The sequence below is a fragment of the Muntiacus reevesi genome, chromosome 1 (assembly GCF_963930625.1).
Source record: "Muntiacus reevesi chromosome 1, mMunRee1.1, whole genome shotgun sequence".
Lineage (NCBI taxonomy): Eukaryota > Metazoa > Chordata > Mammalia > Artiodactyla > Cervidae > Muntiacus > Muntiacus reevesi.
The window spans coordinates 191614718-191628838 of NC_089249.1; the positions used below are offsets into that span (position 1 = coordinate 191614718).

A 14121-nucleotide genomic window follows, 5' to 3' on the forward strand; every position below is an offset into this window, starting at 1 on the left:
AAACTCATGTTCAATTTAATGTAGGCACAGATGTGTAAACATAGAAATCTATGCAGTTATATGTATATAAGTTTAGAGTACATACATACATATAACTCTGCTGTGTCAGTTGACCTAAAAGATATTACCCCTTCCAGTAGCAATGAGCACACTAGTGCCCTGTGATTTCTAACACCATTATCCAATGAAAGGGCTCCTTGGAGCAATTCTAGTGTTGAGGAAGGAAATATGATGGATGGATCTGGAGCATCTTACAGTGCCAGATAATAAGGAAGTGCTTAAAAACAAAGCAAAATGAAACATAACAATGATACTGACATGCCTGAAGGACATAGGAACCAACTGAAAGCACTTCCAATGGCCAAATCTGTAACAGCCTGAGCCGCAAAATCAATGAAAAGTAGTATTAGATTATAAGCCAGAGTGAAATATTACTATTTGTGAGCTTATAAGAAGGTGGATTCTTAACCACAGGCTGCTGCTGCTTCTTGGTTGCTGAGTCGTGTCTGAGATTCTGTGTGACCCAATGGGGTGTAGCCCAGCAGGCTCCTCTGTTCATGGAGATTCTCCAGGCAAGAATGCTGGAGTTGGTTGCCATGCCTTCCTCCAGGGGATCGTCCTAATCCAGGGATCAAACCTGGGTCTCCTGCATTATAGGCAGATTCTTTACCACTGAGCCACCCGGGAAGCCCTTAACCACTGGACCACCAGGGAAGTCCCAGTCCTAGTCCCTGTAAACTTTAAAAACAACTCAGGACGACCCTTGCTAACCAGTGGTTTAGACTCCAAGCTTCCACTGCAGTGGGCATGGGTTTAATCCCTGCTCAGGGAATTAAGAACCCTCATGCCACAGAGGATGGCCAGAAAATAAATAATTATTATTATAAATAAAAACAAAATCTTTCATGTTGAAGGTTTTCTGCAACATTATGCATGGATTGCTTTCCATCAAGTTTCTCATGTTACTTACATTTCCTCTCCATGGGAGTTTTCACATGTATTAATGGCCAACTGAATTGTTTCCCTGGCTGTTTACAAAGGTTTATCTAGTAAATCCTTTTATGTTTTCATACACTACTAAGATCAGAAAAGTACTTCCCATATTTTTCACACTTTATATGATTTCTGTCGGTGAGTACTCTGTCTTTGAATGATTGAGAGAAAAAAGGAAGATTTCCCACATTCCTGTCATTCATAGTGTTTCTATCCAGTGTGAATTCTTTCATCTACTTGAACGTAAGTGGAAGGTTTTCCCACATATTTTACATTCTTAAGGTTTTTCTCTACTATGGATTCTTTCGTGAACTTTCAAAACATTTGGAGTTCTAAAAGTTTTACCATATTGGTGACATTCATACGGTTTCTCTACATTGTGACTACTTTCATGTATTTTAAGAGAACTGGGATTAATGATGTTCTCTCACATTCTTTATATTTATAAGGTCCACCTCTAGTGTGTGTTATCATGTGTTGCTGAAGGGTTATATTCACTGTAAAGGATTTCTCACATTTCTTACATTTATAGGGTTTTTCTCCAGTGTGGATTCTTTCATGGTTTTTAAGAGAGCAGGCACTACTCAATACTTTAGAACATGTTTTACATTCATATGGTGTCTCTCCTGTGTGATGTCTTTTGTGGACCTGGAAGTCATTGAAATAATTGAAGACTTTACCACATCACTTACATTCATAGCATTTATCGCCTCTGTGAATTCTTTCATGTATTTGGACACTTTTAAGACATTTAAAGGTTTTTCCACATTGTTTACACTGATAGGGCTTCTCTCCATTGTGAATGCTTTCATGCATTCAAAGGTGACTGGGATAAAAAAATGCTTTCTCACATTTCTGACATTTATTTGGTAAATATCCAGGGTGTGTTACCATGTTTTCAAAAAGCTGAACATCACAGGAAGCTTTTCCCACATTCTTTACATTCATACGGTTTCTCTCCAGCGTGACCCCTTTCATGTATTCAAAGAAAACTGGGATAAAGAAATGCTTTCTCACATTTCTGATATTTATAATGTAGATCTCCAGTGTGTGTTACCATGGATTTTTGAAGTTATACACCAAGTGAAGGTTTTCCCTCATTCTTTACATTCATAGGGTTTCTCACCTATATGCATTCTTTTGGGTTGTTGGAAGGATTTTTGATATCAAAAGACTTTTCCACACTGTTCACATTCATAGGGTTTCTCTTCAGTGTGACTCTTTCATGTATTTTAAGAAAACTGCAATCAATGAAAACTCTCTTACATTCTTTACATTTATAAGGTCCATCTCCAGTGTGTGTGTTGGGTTTTTTTCAATGTGAAGGCTTTCCCACATTCCTACACTTGTAGGGTTTTACTCCAGTGTGAATTCTTTCATGATCTCTAAGAGACCAGGCATTACTGAATACTTTAGAACATGTTTTACATACATACCCTGTCTCTCCTGTGTGATGTCTTTTCTGTCCCTGGAAGGATCTGAAATGTTTGAAGGCTTTACCACACTGTTTACATTCATAGGGTTTCTCTCCTCTTGAATTCTTTCAGGTATTTCAACAGTTTCAAGACTTTAAAAGCTTTTTCTATTTTGTTTACATTGATAGGGTTTATCTCCCTTATGAGTACTTTCATGCATCTGAAGATAACTGGAATAAATGAATACTTTCTCACATATCTGACATTCATAGGTTTTCTCCCCTGCGTGTCTCCTTTCATGTGTTTTAAGAGAACTAGGATGAATGAATGCTAACCCACATTCTTGACATTTATATACCTTCTCATGGTACTTTTGATGCTCTCCTGGTCTGTTTTCAGCATGATATTTCATGCATCTAGTAAGGGATGAATAATACATGAAGACTTTCCCACAAGCTCTGCATTCCCATGGTTTTAAATCAAGAGTTCTCTTTACATTGGGAGTTAGAAAAGTTTGATGCTTTCTCCACAGGAATTAATATCTTTCTTTTCAGAGATTCTATCATAGAACTTCTGTAAATCATGAGAAAACATTGTTAATTATTTCTTTATTATTCTGAATTATTATTACTGAATTTATAGGAATAGTGAAATTTTCTATCTTGTGTGAGTTGGTACAAGTTGAATATACTGAATGCTGTACAATGGAAATTCAACCAACCTTTCAATTAAAAAGTGATAATCAAATATAGGCTTTATGAATACTGATTGCACATGAACTATATTGCAAACAATGAATATTACTATTACTTTTAAGAAAATATTTTTGGTAGATATTTTCAAAAAATAACTATATTTGAAAATGGGACTATTTGTTTTGTTTGCCTCGTTTAAAATTTTCACAGTAGACCACAATTCTCATATGAGAAATGCTTTTAATTTTGAGTATGACTTACCTTAATTTACTCCCCTGGTTTCTGGACTGACTTTCAATGCCATGATGTTTCTATTCTGCTTCTGAAATGCAAACCCAGAATAATGATCCCAAAGTATTAGAAATTACAGAACAATTACTGAATTTTAGGTCCATGATGAGCTCTGACACAGGTCAGTTTTTATTTCTTTTTATTTTCCTCCGTGCTGTGCAGTTTGTGGGGTATTAATTCCCTGACCAGGTACTGAAGCTGAGGAATGGCACTGAAAGCTCCGAGTCCTAACCACTGAACCATTGAGAATGCCCTTCTCCCCGCCCCCACATTCTTAACCAGTGTCCTTCCTTTCCACATTCTACATCTTTGAACAGCACAGACAGGTAAAAAACACTTGTTCTCTAACTGACGAATGGAGGTAATTTCTTCATTCTTACCTACTGAGACAATGTTTCTGAAGTTTTCCAACATCACATCTCTGTAGAGTTTCTTCTGTGAGGAATCTAGTGAAACCCACTCCTCCCAGGTGAAGTTCACAGCCACATCCTCAAAGACCAGTGAGTCCTAAAACACCCAAAATGTGTGCCAAATAAGATGCCTGAGACTGACAGCACAGACAATCACACATCACTAGTAGGAATATTATATATGATTCTGTTGGCAATTTGGGACCTTATGTGACCAGGTGGCTCACTGGTAAAGAATTTGCCTGCCAATGCAGGAGACGGGGGTTCAATCCCTGGATCAGGAAAATCCCCTGGGGGAGGCAATGGCAATCTACTCCAGTGTCCTTGCCTGCAAAAAATCCCATGGACAGAGGAGTCTGGTGGGGTACAGTCCATGGGGTCGCAAAGAACCAGATATGACTGAGCACACACATTCTATGACTTGATCATGAGAATCTTACTCTCCACACTCCCTCTCTAAGGTAATAGTATCATGAAGAAACAAAAATTATTTATACATCATTTCGGTGGTCACATTATCACTTATAGCACAATCATGGCAGAGCCCCAAGAATGTAGGGAAATAACAAGAATGTTTTACAAATGAAACAAATACCATTTGAGGAACATCCAGTTCTTGTCAAAAAAATTCTTTCATCTTCTTCCTTATGATTCACAATTTGCAGTACACTGTAAGGCAGAGAATTGAGATTGAATGAGGTTTCAATGAACAGATGCACAGTGAAGAACTGGAAACTTTCTCCTACTCCTATCCTCTAACATCAGAGGCCGGGGACCTATAAAAATCAAACTTTTAACAAAACTCAGAGAGCCCCACAGTCCCAAGGTCCTTCTGTCTTCTAGAAGAAACCAAATGCAGTTCCCTGAATATACATATTCTTCTTCAAGAGCACTGCCTTTCAGTCGTGTAATAATTACCACAGATTCTGCTTTTTTTTCTCTCTGTATATGTAATTAGATGCAGTTAGAAAATTAATTCAAACTTAGACCTTAGACTGAGGAAGAGGCAATAATATTTTAGACCACAAAATTTCTATACTCAGGTGACTTGGGGCTGCTTTCAGCCAAATTTTAGAAGACATTGTGCAATTACATGCAACAAAAGCTCTTTCTCATCACACAATAACAGTACACCCTGGGCCTTACTGCCCTTAAGGGACAGGTTAAGAGCACAGTTTACAAGAAAGTTCACCACGTCCATAAAACTCTGATGGTGATTCTTCCCAGATTATGAAATATGTAAGGGTTTCATCACTGGCTTCCTCCAAAAAAACATAAAGTCTCCATCCTGCAATTTCAGGAGTAAATCTTCCAAGTAACCACTATGGCTACTGACAGGAGAAAAGTTAGTCTGTGATTTATGAATCTAGAACTTGTGATTCTCGATCTCACAAGAACAAAAATACTCAAAATAAACAAATCTCCAAAACCATCAGAGCAGAACTTCATAGGGCAAACTGGTGTCTTAAAACTGGGAAAGAGAAAAGAGAGATGTTTTAAAAACATGACTGACTAACAAACACATGAAAAGATGCTCAACATCACTCATTACCAGAGAAATGCAAATCAAAACCGCAATGAGGTACTATCTCATGCCAGTCAGAATGGCTGCTATCAAAAAGTCTACAGACAATAAATGCTGGAGAGCATTCAGAGAAAAGGGAACCCTCTTACACTGTTGGTGGGAATGCAAACTAGTACAGCCACTGTGGAGAACACTGTGGAGATTCCTTAAAAAGCTGGAAATAGAACTGCCATACGACCCAGCAATCCCACTGCTGGGCATACACACCAAGGAAACCAGATCTGAAAGAGACATGTGCACCCCAATGTTCTTCGCAGCACTGTTTATAATAGCCAGGACATGGAAGCAACCTAGATGTCCATCTGCAGACGAATGGATAAGAAAGCTGTGATACATATACACTATGGAATATCACTAAGCTATTAAAAAGAATGCATTTGAATCAGTTCTAATGAGGTGGATGAAACTGGAGCCTATTATACAGGGCAAAGTAAGTCAGAAAGAAAAACACCAATACAGTATATTAACGCATATATATGGAATTTAGAAAGATGGTAACGATGACCCTAATATGCGAGACAGTGAAAGAGACACAGATGTAAAGAACAGACTTTTGGACTCTGTGGGAGAAGGCGAGGGTGGGATGAATTGAGAGAATAGCATTGAAACACGTATATCATCATATGTGAAATAGATCGCCAGTCCAGGTTCGATGCATGAGACAGGGTGCCCAGGGCTGCTGCACTGGGATGACCCTGAGGGATGGGATGGGGAGGGAGGTGGGAGGGAGGTTCAGGATGGGGAACACATGTACACCCATGGCTGATTCATGTCAATGGATGGCAAAAACCACCACAATATTGTAAAGTAATTAGCCTCCAATTAAAAAAAAAAAAAAAACAAGCCTGAAATATGATGTTCTTAACTCCTGTATCAAAAACACTCTGTTTCACCAGAGTCTCACATGACAAAAAAAGATAAAAAAACAGAACAAAATCCATGAATCCTGGCATGACCTTCTTTAACAGGAAATTTCAAGTATATACAATGAAAATAAATGACAGAAAACAGAGATAGAAATACCAAATGGTCTAAAATACTTAAAGTTTTGAAATTAAAAGGAAACAACTTTCCTAGAACTTTATATTAATAGCAAGCATGTGTGCTTAGTCGCTCAGTTGTGTCCGACTCTTTGCAGCCCTATGGACTGTAGCCTGCCAGGCTCCTCTGTCCAAGGGGATTCTCCAGGCAAGAATACCGGAGTGGGTTGCCATGCCCTCCTTAAGGAGATCCTCCCAACCCAGGGATTGAACTCATGTCTCTTGCATTGCCGGCAAATTCTTTACCATCTGAGCCACCAGGGAAGCCCAAGAACACTGGAGTGTGTAGCCTATCCCTTCTCCAGGGGATCTTCGGATTCTTTACCAGCTGAGCTACCAAGGAAGCCCTAATAGCAAGCATATACATTCCTTCCATTTTTGTCTCAGAATGGGCTTATTTTTTCTTAATTTTTAATAGCAAGTGTAATGACCCTTAAAACTTAAGAAAAAATAAGGCCATTCTGCAATCTATGGGGTCTCACAGAGTCAGACATGACTGAAGCGATGTAGCAGCTGAGACAAAAATGGAAGGAATTTGTCACTAGTATACCAACTTTGAAAGACCCATTAAAAAATTCACAAGTAGTGACCTACATGAGAAAAGAATCTAAAGAGAAGTGTACATGTATAACTTGCTCACTTTGCTGTGTACACTTGAAACTAACATAACGCTGTAAATCAACTGTACTACAATTGTTTTTGTTATTTTTGTTCTTCAGTCACCAAGATGTGTTCAACTCTTTGCAACCCCATGAACTGCAGCATGCCAGACTTCTTTTGACAGTACAGCCTTGACATACTCCTTTCCCAATTTTGAACCAGTCCGTTGTTCCATGTCTGATTCTAATTGTGGCTTCTTGTCCTTCATTTGGGTTTCTCACAAGATAGGTAAGGTGGTCTGGTATTCCTATCTCTTTAAGAATTTTTCAGTTTGTTATGATCCACACAGTCAAATGTTTTCATGTAGTTAATGAAGTAGAAGTAGATATTTTTTGAATTTCCTATACTTTTTCTATGATCCAATGCATGTTGTCAATTTGATCTCTGGTTCAAAAATCCTACTTGTACATCTGGAAGAGTTCTTGGTTCAGGTACTGTTGAAGCCTAGCTTGAAGGATTTGGAGCAGTACCTTGCTAGCATATGAAATGAGTGCAACTATACAGTAGATTGAACATTCTTTGGCGTTGCCTTTCTTTGGGATTGGAATGAAAATTGACCTTTTCCAGTCCCGTGGCCCCTGCTGAATTTTCCAAATTTGCAGGCATACTGAGTGCAGCACTTTAACAGCATCATTTTTTAGGATTTGAAATAGTTCAGCTGGAATTCCATTACCTCCACTAGCTTTGTAGGAATGAAAAGTGGTGTGTCCACTTTAGAAAGCAGTGTGAATATTCCCCAACCAACTAGACTTGCCATATGATCCAGCAATCTTACTCCTGGGTATGTATCGAGAGAGAACTCTAATTTGAAATGATATAGGCACCCAGTGTTCATAGTAGCACTGTTTACAAGAGCCAAGACATGGAAACAACCTACATGTCCATCAACAAATAAATGGAAAAAGATGTAGTACAGATATACAATGGAATATTACTCAGCCATAAAAATGGAAACAATGCCATTTGCATTATTTCAGCAAAATAAATAGACCTACAACTATTCATATTAAGTGAGGTAAGTTACACTGAGAAAGACAAATACTGTATGGTCACTGACTTACATGTGGTATCTCAAATATATCACAAATAAACTTAATTTCAAAACAGAAACAGACTGTTTCTGTTTTGAATAAATGACTGGTATTCAAAATAGCCAAGAACTATTAAAACCCAACAGTAGGAAGACAATCCAACTAACAATGGGCAAAAGATCTCAAAGAACCATTGACCAAAAATGATAGGCAGAGGGAAACTGGAAATACGAAAACATGCTGAACATCAAATGTCAATGGGAAATTGCAAAGAAAACAAAGAGCTAACACCACACAATTATTTAAAGACTAAAAAACAAAACACTCAGAACACCATATAGAGGTGAGGATCATCTTCATTCACTGATGCTGCTGTTGTTGTCTGGACACTGGGTCCTGTCTGACTCTTCATGACCCCATGGACTGTAGCCCACCAGGCTATAGCCCCCCAGGTCGGTAGGTGTCCATCCAATATGCTATTAGGGAAGAGAAGAGAAATAAGTCCAGAACGAATGAAGAGGCTGGGCCAGAGCAGAAATGATGCCCAATTGTGGATGTGTCTGGTGGTAAACATAAAGTCCGATACTGTAAAGAACAGTGTTGCATGGGAACCTAGATTGTTAGGTAAATTGGACAAGGTTAGGTAGGAGATGGCAAGAGTCAACATCGATGTTTTAGGAATCAGCGAACTAAAATGGATGGGAATGCATAAATTTAATTCAGATGACCATTATATATACTACTGTGGGCAAGAATCACTTAGAAGAAATGGATTGGCCCTTATAGTTAACAAAAGAGACCGAAATGCAGTACTTGGATGCAGACTCAAAAATGGCAGAATGATCTCAGTTCATTTCCAAGGCAAAACATTCAACCTTATAGTAATTCAAGTCTATGCTCTAACTGCTAACACTGAAGAAACTGAAGTTGAGCAGTTCTATAAAGACCTACGAGACCTTCTGGAATTAAAACCCAAAAAAGATGTACTTTCATCAGAGTGGACTGGAATATGAAAGTAGGAAGTCAAGAGATACCTGGAGCAAGTTTGGTCTTGGAGTACAAAATGAAGCCGGGCAAAGGCTACAGGTCATAGCAAACACCCTCTTCCAACAACACAAGAGATGACCCTACACATGACATCACTGGATGATCAATACTGAAATCAGCTTGATTATATTCCTTGCAGCCAAAGATGGAGAAGCTCTACACAGTCAGCAAAAACAAGACCTGGAGCTTACTGTGGCTCAGATCATGAACTCCTCATTGCCAAATTCAGGCTTAAATTCAAGAAAGTAGAGAAAACCACTAGACCATTCAGGTATGACCTAAATCAAATTCCTTATTCCTCCATCCAGTGGAGGTGACCAACAGATTCAAGAGATTAGATCTGGTAGACAGAGTGTCTGAAGAGCTGTGGACAGAGGTTCGAAACACTGTACAGGAGGTGGTGACCAAAAGCAACCCCAGTAAAGAGAAATGCAAGAAGGCAAAATGGTTGTCTGAGGAGGCCTTACAAATAGCTAAGAAAAGAAAAGAAAAGTGAAAGGCAAAGGAGAAAGGGAAAGATGTACCCAACTGAATGCAGAGTTTCAGAGAATAGCAAGGAGAGATAAGAAAGCATTCTTAAGTGAACAATGCAAAGAAATAGAGGAAAGCAATAGAATGGGAAAGACTAGAGGTTTCTTCAACGATATTGGAGATACCAAAGGACATTTTATGCAAAGATGGGCACAATAAAGGACAGAAATGGTATGGACCTAATAGAAGCTGAAGATATTAAGAAGAGGTGGCAAGAATACACAGAACTATACAGAAAAGGTCTTAATGACTGGAATAGCCACGATGGTGTGGTCACTCACTTAGAGCCAGACATACTGGAGTGTGAAGTCAAGTGGGCCTTAGGAAGCATTACTACGAACAAAGCTAGTGGAGGTGATGGAATTACAGTTGAGTTATTTCAAATCCTAAAAGATGATGCTGTTAGTGATGCAATCAATAGGTCAGCAAATTTGGAAAACTCAGCAGGGACCACAGGACTGGAAAAGGGTTAGTTTTCTTTCCAATCCCAAAGAAAGGCAATGTCAAAGGATGTTGAAACTACCATATGATTGCCCTCATTTCATGCGCTAGCAAGTTTATGTTCAAAACCCTTCAAGCTAGGCTTCAGCAGTAGGTGAACCAAGAACTTTCAGATGTTCAAGCTGGATTTGGAAAAGGCAGAGTAACCAGAGATCAAACTGCCAACATCTGTTGGATCATAGAAAAAGCAAGGGAATTCTAGAAAAACATCTACTTCTGCTTCATTGACTATGCTAGAGTCTTTGACTGTGTGGATCACAACAAAGTGTAGAAAATTCTTCAAGAGATGGGAATAGCAGACCACCTATCAATCTCCTGAGAAACCTGTATGCAGTTCAAAAGGCAACAGTTAGAACTGTATATGAAACAAGGACTGGTTCAAAATTAGGAAAGGAGTACATCAAGGCTGTATATTGTCACCTGCTCATTTAAATTATATGCAGAATACATCATGAAAAGTGTTGGACTGGATGAATTACAAACTGGAATCAAGACTGCTGGGAGAAATCTTATATCAACAACCTCAGATATGCAGATAATAGCACTCTAATGGCAGAAAGTGAAGAGGAACTAAAGAGCTTCTTGATGAGGATGAAAGAGGAGGGTGAAAAGCTGGCTTAAAACTCAACAATCAAAAAACTAAGATCATGGCATCTGGTCCCATCACTTCATCACAAATATAAGGAGAAAGAGTGGAAGCAGTGACAGACTCTATTTTCTTGGGCTCCAAAATCACTGCGGATGGTGACTGCAGCCATGAAAATAAAAGATGTTTGCTCCTTGGAAGGAAAGTTATGACAAACCTAGACAGCATACTAAAAAGAAGAGACATTACTTTGCTGACAAAGGTCCATATAGTCAAAGCTGTGTTTTTTCCAGCAGTCATGTTCGGATGTGAGAGCTGGACATAAAGAAGGCTGAGCGCCAAAGAATTGATGCTTTCGGATTCTGCTGGAGAAACTCTTGAGAGTCCCTTGGACAGCAAGAAAATCAAACCAGTCATTCCTAAAGAAAATCAACCCTGAATAATCATTGGATGGATTGATGCTAAAGCTGAAGCTCCAGGACTCTGGCCACCTGATGGGAAGATCAGACTCACTGGAAAAGACCCTGATGTTGCGAAACATTGAGGGCAGGAGGAAATGGGGGCAACAAAGGATGAGATGGTTGGATAGCATCATTGACTCAACAGACATGAGTTTGAGACTTCTCTGGGAGATAGTAAAGGACAGGGAAGTCTGGCAAGCTGCAATCCAAGGGGTCACAAAGAGTGGTCTTCGATTTGAGATTCCGCTTCCCCAAATCTTTGGAAAACTCAGAGGAAACCAGGTGCCGGCGGCATAGAAATGACAGGCTGGGATCCCTCAACCGACACCTAATCTCACCGCTGGACCCTCTGGAACGAGTCTCGATTGTCTACCGAAAACAGTGAACGTGGTCAGGACACAATCTGGGGGAGAAGAGGGGCTGTGGGAGCACAGCCGCCGGGAGAGGCTCTGGGGAGGAGGTTCCTGCGCAAAGTGACCAGACCGGACGCCCAGAGTCCCGGCTGCCCGGCCAACATCCCTGCTGCGAGCCAGCGGGGACTGAGGTCCTGGTGGCGCCCCAGACCCTTGGTATCCATAGACTCCGGGGATGAGACCGCGGTGCTGGGTCAAAAAGTGGTTGGTTTCCGCTAGTTCCGATCAGTCCCTCTCCGGCGTCCGTAACCTGGGTCAGCAAATTCATCATTTCGAGTTCCCTCCCAAGAACTCCAACGACCAGTGCAGATCACAGGGCTACTGAACATTGAGAGCAACCAGGCTCCGGAATCAGGAAAAACACTAGACCTTCCGCTCAGAGGGAAAAAGGAAGCCCACGCCAAGGGGTGTTGCCCCGCCCACCTGCCTCACCGGACTCCTGGTTGGACAAACTCCAGCGCCCCGCCCCTCGCGCCTGAGTGACAACCTGTGGCAGGTGGGCTGGGTCTTGTCCCTGCCTGGCACTTTTGCTGCTGCTGCTAAGTCATTTTAGTCGTGTCTGACTCTGTGCGACCCCATAGACGGCAGCTCACCAGGCTCTCCCGTCCCTGGGATTCTCCAGGCAAGAACACTGGAGTGGGTTGCCATTTCCTTCTCCAATACATGCAAGTGAAAAGTGAAAGTGAAGTTGCTCAGTCGTGTCCCACTCTTAGCGACCCCATGGACTGCAGCCTACCAGGCTCCTCTGTCCATGGGATTTTCCAGGCGAGAGTACTGGAGTGGGTTGCCGTTGCCTTCTCCAGGTACTTTTGCTAGGTTAAGACAATTGTTTCCTGGCCTGAGATCGACTCTGCAGCTCTTCGTAGTTTTTCTTTACAGCACTGAACTTTACTTCCATCACCAGTCACATCCACAATTGGGCGTTGTTTTCGCTTTGGCTCCATCTCTTCATTCTTTCTGGTGTTATTTCTCCACTCTTCTCCAGTAGCATACTTGGCACCTACCATCCTGGGGAGTTCATCTTTCAGTGTCCTATCTTTTTGCTTTTTCATGCTGTTCATGGGGTTCTCAAGGCAAAAATACTTAAGTGGTTTGCCATTCCCTTCTCCAGTGGACCACATTTTGCTTATTTAACTTATATACAGAGTATATCACACAAAATACCAAGCTGGATGAAGCACAACCTGGAATCAAGATTGCCAGCAGACATATCAATAACCTCAGATATGCAGATGACACCACCCTTATGGCAGAAAGTGAAGAACTAAAGAGACTCTTGATGAAAGTGAAAGAGAGTGAAAAAGCTGGCTTAAAACTCAACCTTCAGAAAACTAAGATCATGACATCCGGTCCCATCACTTTATGACAAATAGATGGGGAAACAATGGAAAAAGTGACAGACTTTATTTTTTGGGGCTCTAAAATCACTGAAGATGGTGATTGCAGCCGTGAAATTAAAACATGCTTGCTCCTTGGAAGAAAAGCTACGACCAAACTAGACAGAATATTAAAAAGCAGAGATTACTTTGCCAACAAAATTCCATCTAATCAAAGCTATGGTTTTTCCAGTAGTCATGTATGGATGTGAGAGTTGGGCTATAAAGAAAGCTGAGCACCAAATAATTGATGCTTTTGAACTGTGGTGTTGGAGAAGAGTCTTGAGAGTCCCTTGGACAGCAAGATCCAACCAGTCCATCCTAAAGGAAATCAGTCCTGAACATTCATTCAAAGGACTGATGCTGAAGCTCAAACTCCAATACTTTGGCCACCTCATGTGAAGAACTGACTCATTAGAAAGACCCTGATGCTGGGAAAGATTGAAGGCAAAAGGGGACAGCAGAGGATGAGATGGTTGGATGGCATCACCAACTTGATGGACAGTGAGTTTGATGAGGAAGCTCTAGGAGTTGGTGATGGACAGGGAAGCCTGGCGTGCTGCAGTCCATGTGGTTGCAAAGAATTGGAGCGACTGAACAGTTTGTTTCTTCTGAGGAATTTTTGCATTTCCTCTAACTGGATGCAAAGAATTGGACATGACTGAGCGACTGAACAGTTTGTTTCTTCTGAGGAATTTTTGCATTTCCTCTAACTTATCTTTTAAAATATAATTTATTTATATCTGGCTGTGCTGGGTCTTTGTTGCTGCACAGACTTTTTTCTAGTTGCAGGGAGCAGGGGCAACTCTAGTTATGGTGTGCAGGCTCTCCTTGCAGTGGCTTCTCTCATTGCTGAGCAAGGGCTGTAGGGTACTCGGGCTCAGTAGTTGTGGCCCATGGCCTCAGTTGCTCCAAGGCATGTGTGATTTTTCCTGACCAGGGATTGAACCCCACCAGAGAAGTCCTGTAATCACTTTTTTTTTTTACCCTGTAATTCTACTTTTTAAAAACATTTAATTGAAGGACAATTGCTTTACAGAATTTTGTTTTCTGTCAAACCTCAACATGAATCAGCCATAGGTATAT

General features: G+C 40.6%; 1 long non-coding RNA gene across 1 annotated transcript; it reads right to left on the reverse strand.

The window, feature by feature from the left end:
* Positions 1-2091: 2091 nt before the first annotated feature.
* Positions 2092-4510, reverse strand: LOC136155700 (uncharacterized). The gene is made up of 3 exons (XR_010660857.1): positions 4400-4510; positions 3775-3901; positions 2092-3425 (listed from the first exon to the last, which is right to left on the reverse strand). It is a non-coding gene; the product is annotated as an uncharacterized lncRNA (long non-coding RNA).
* Between the last annotated feature and the right edge of the window lie 9611 nt (positions 4511-14121).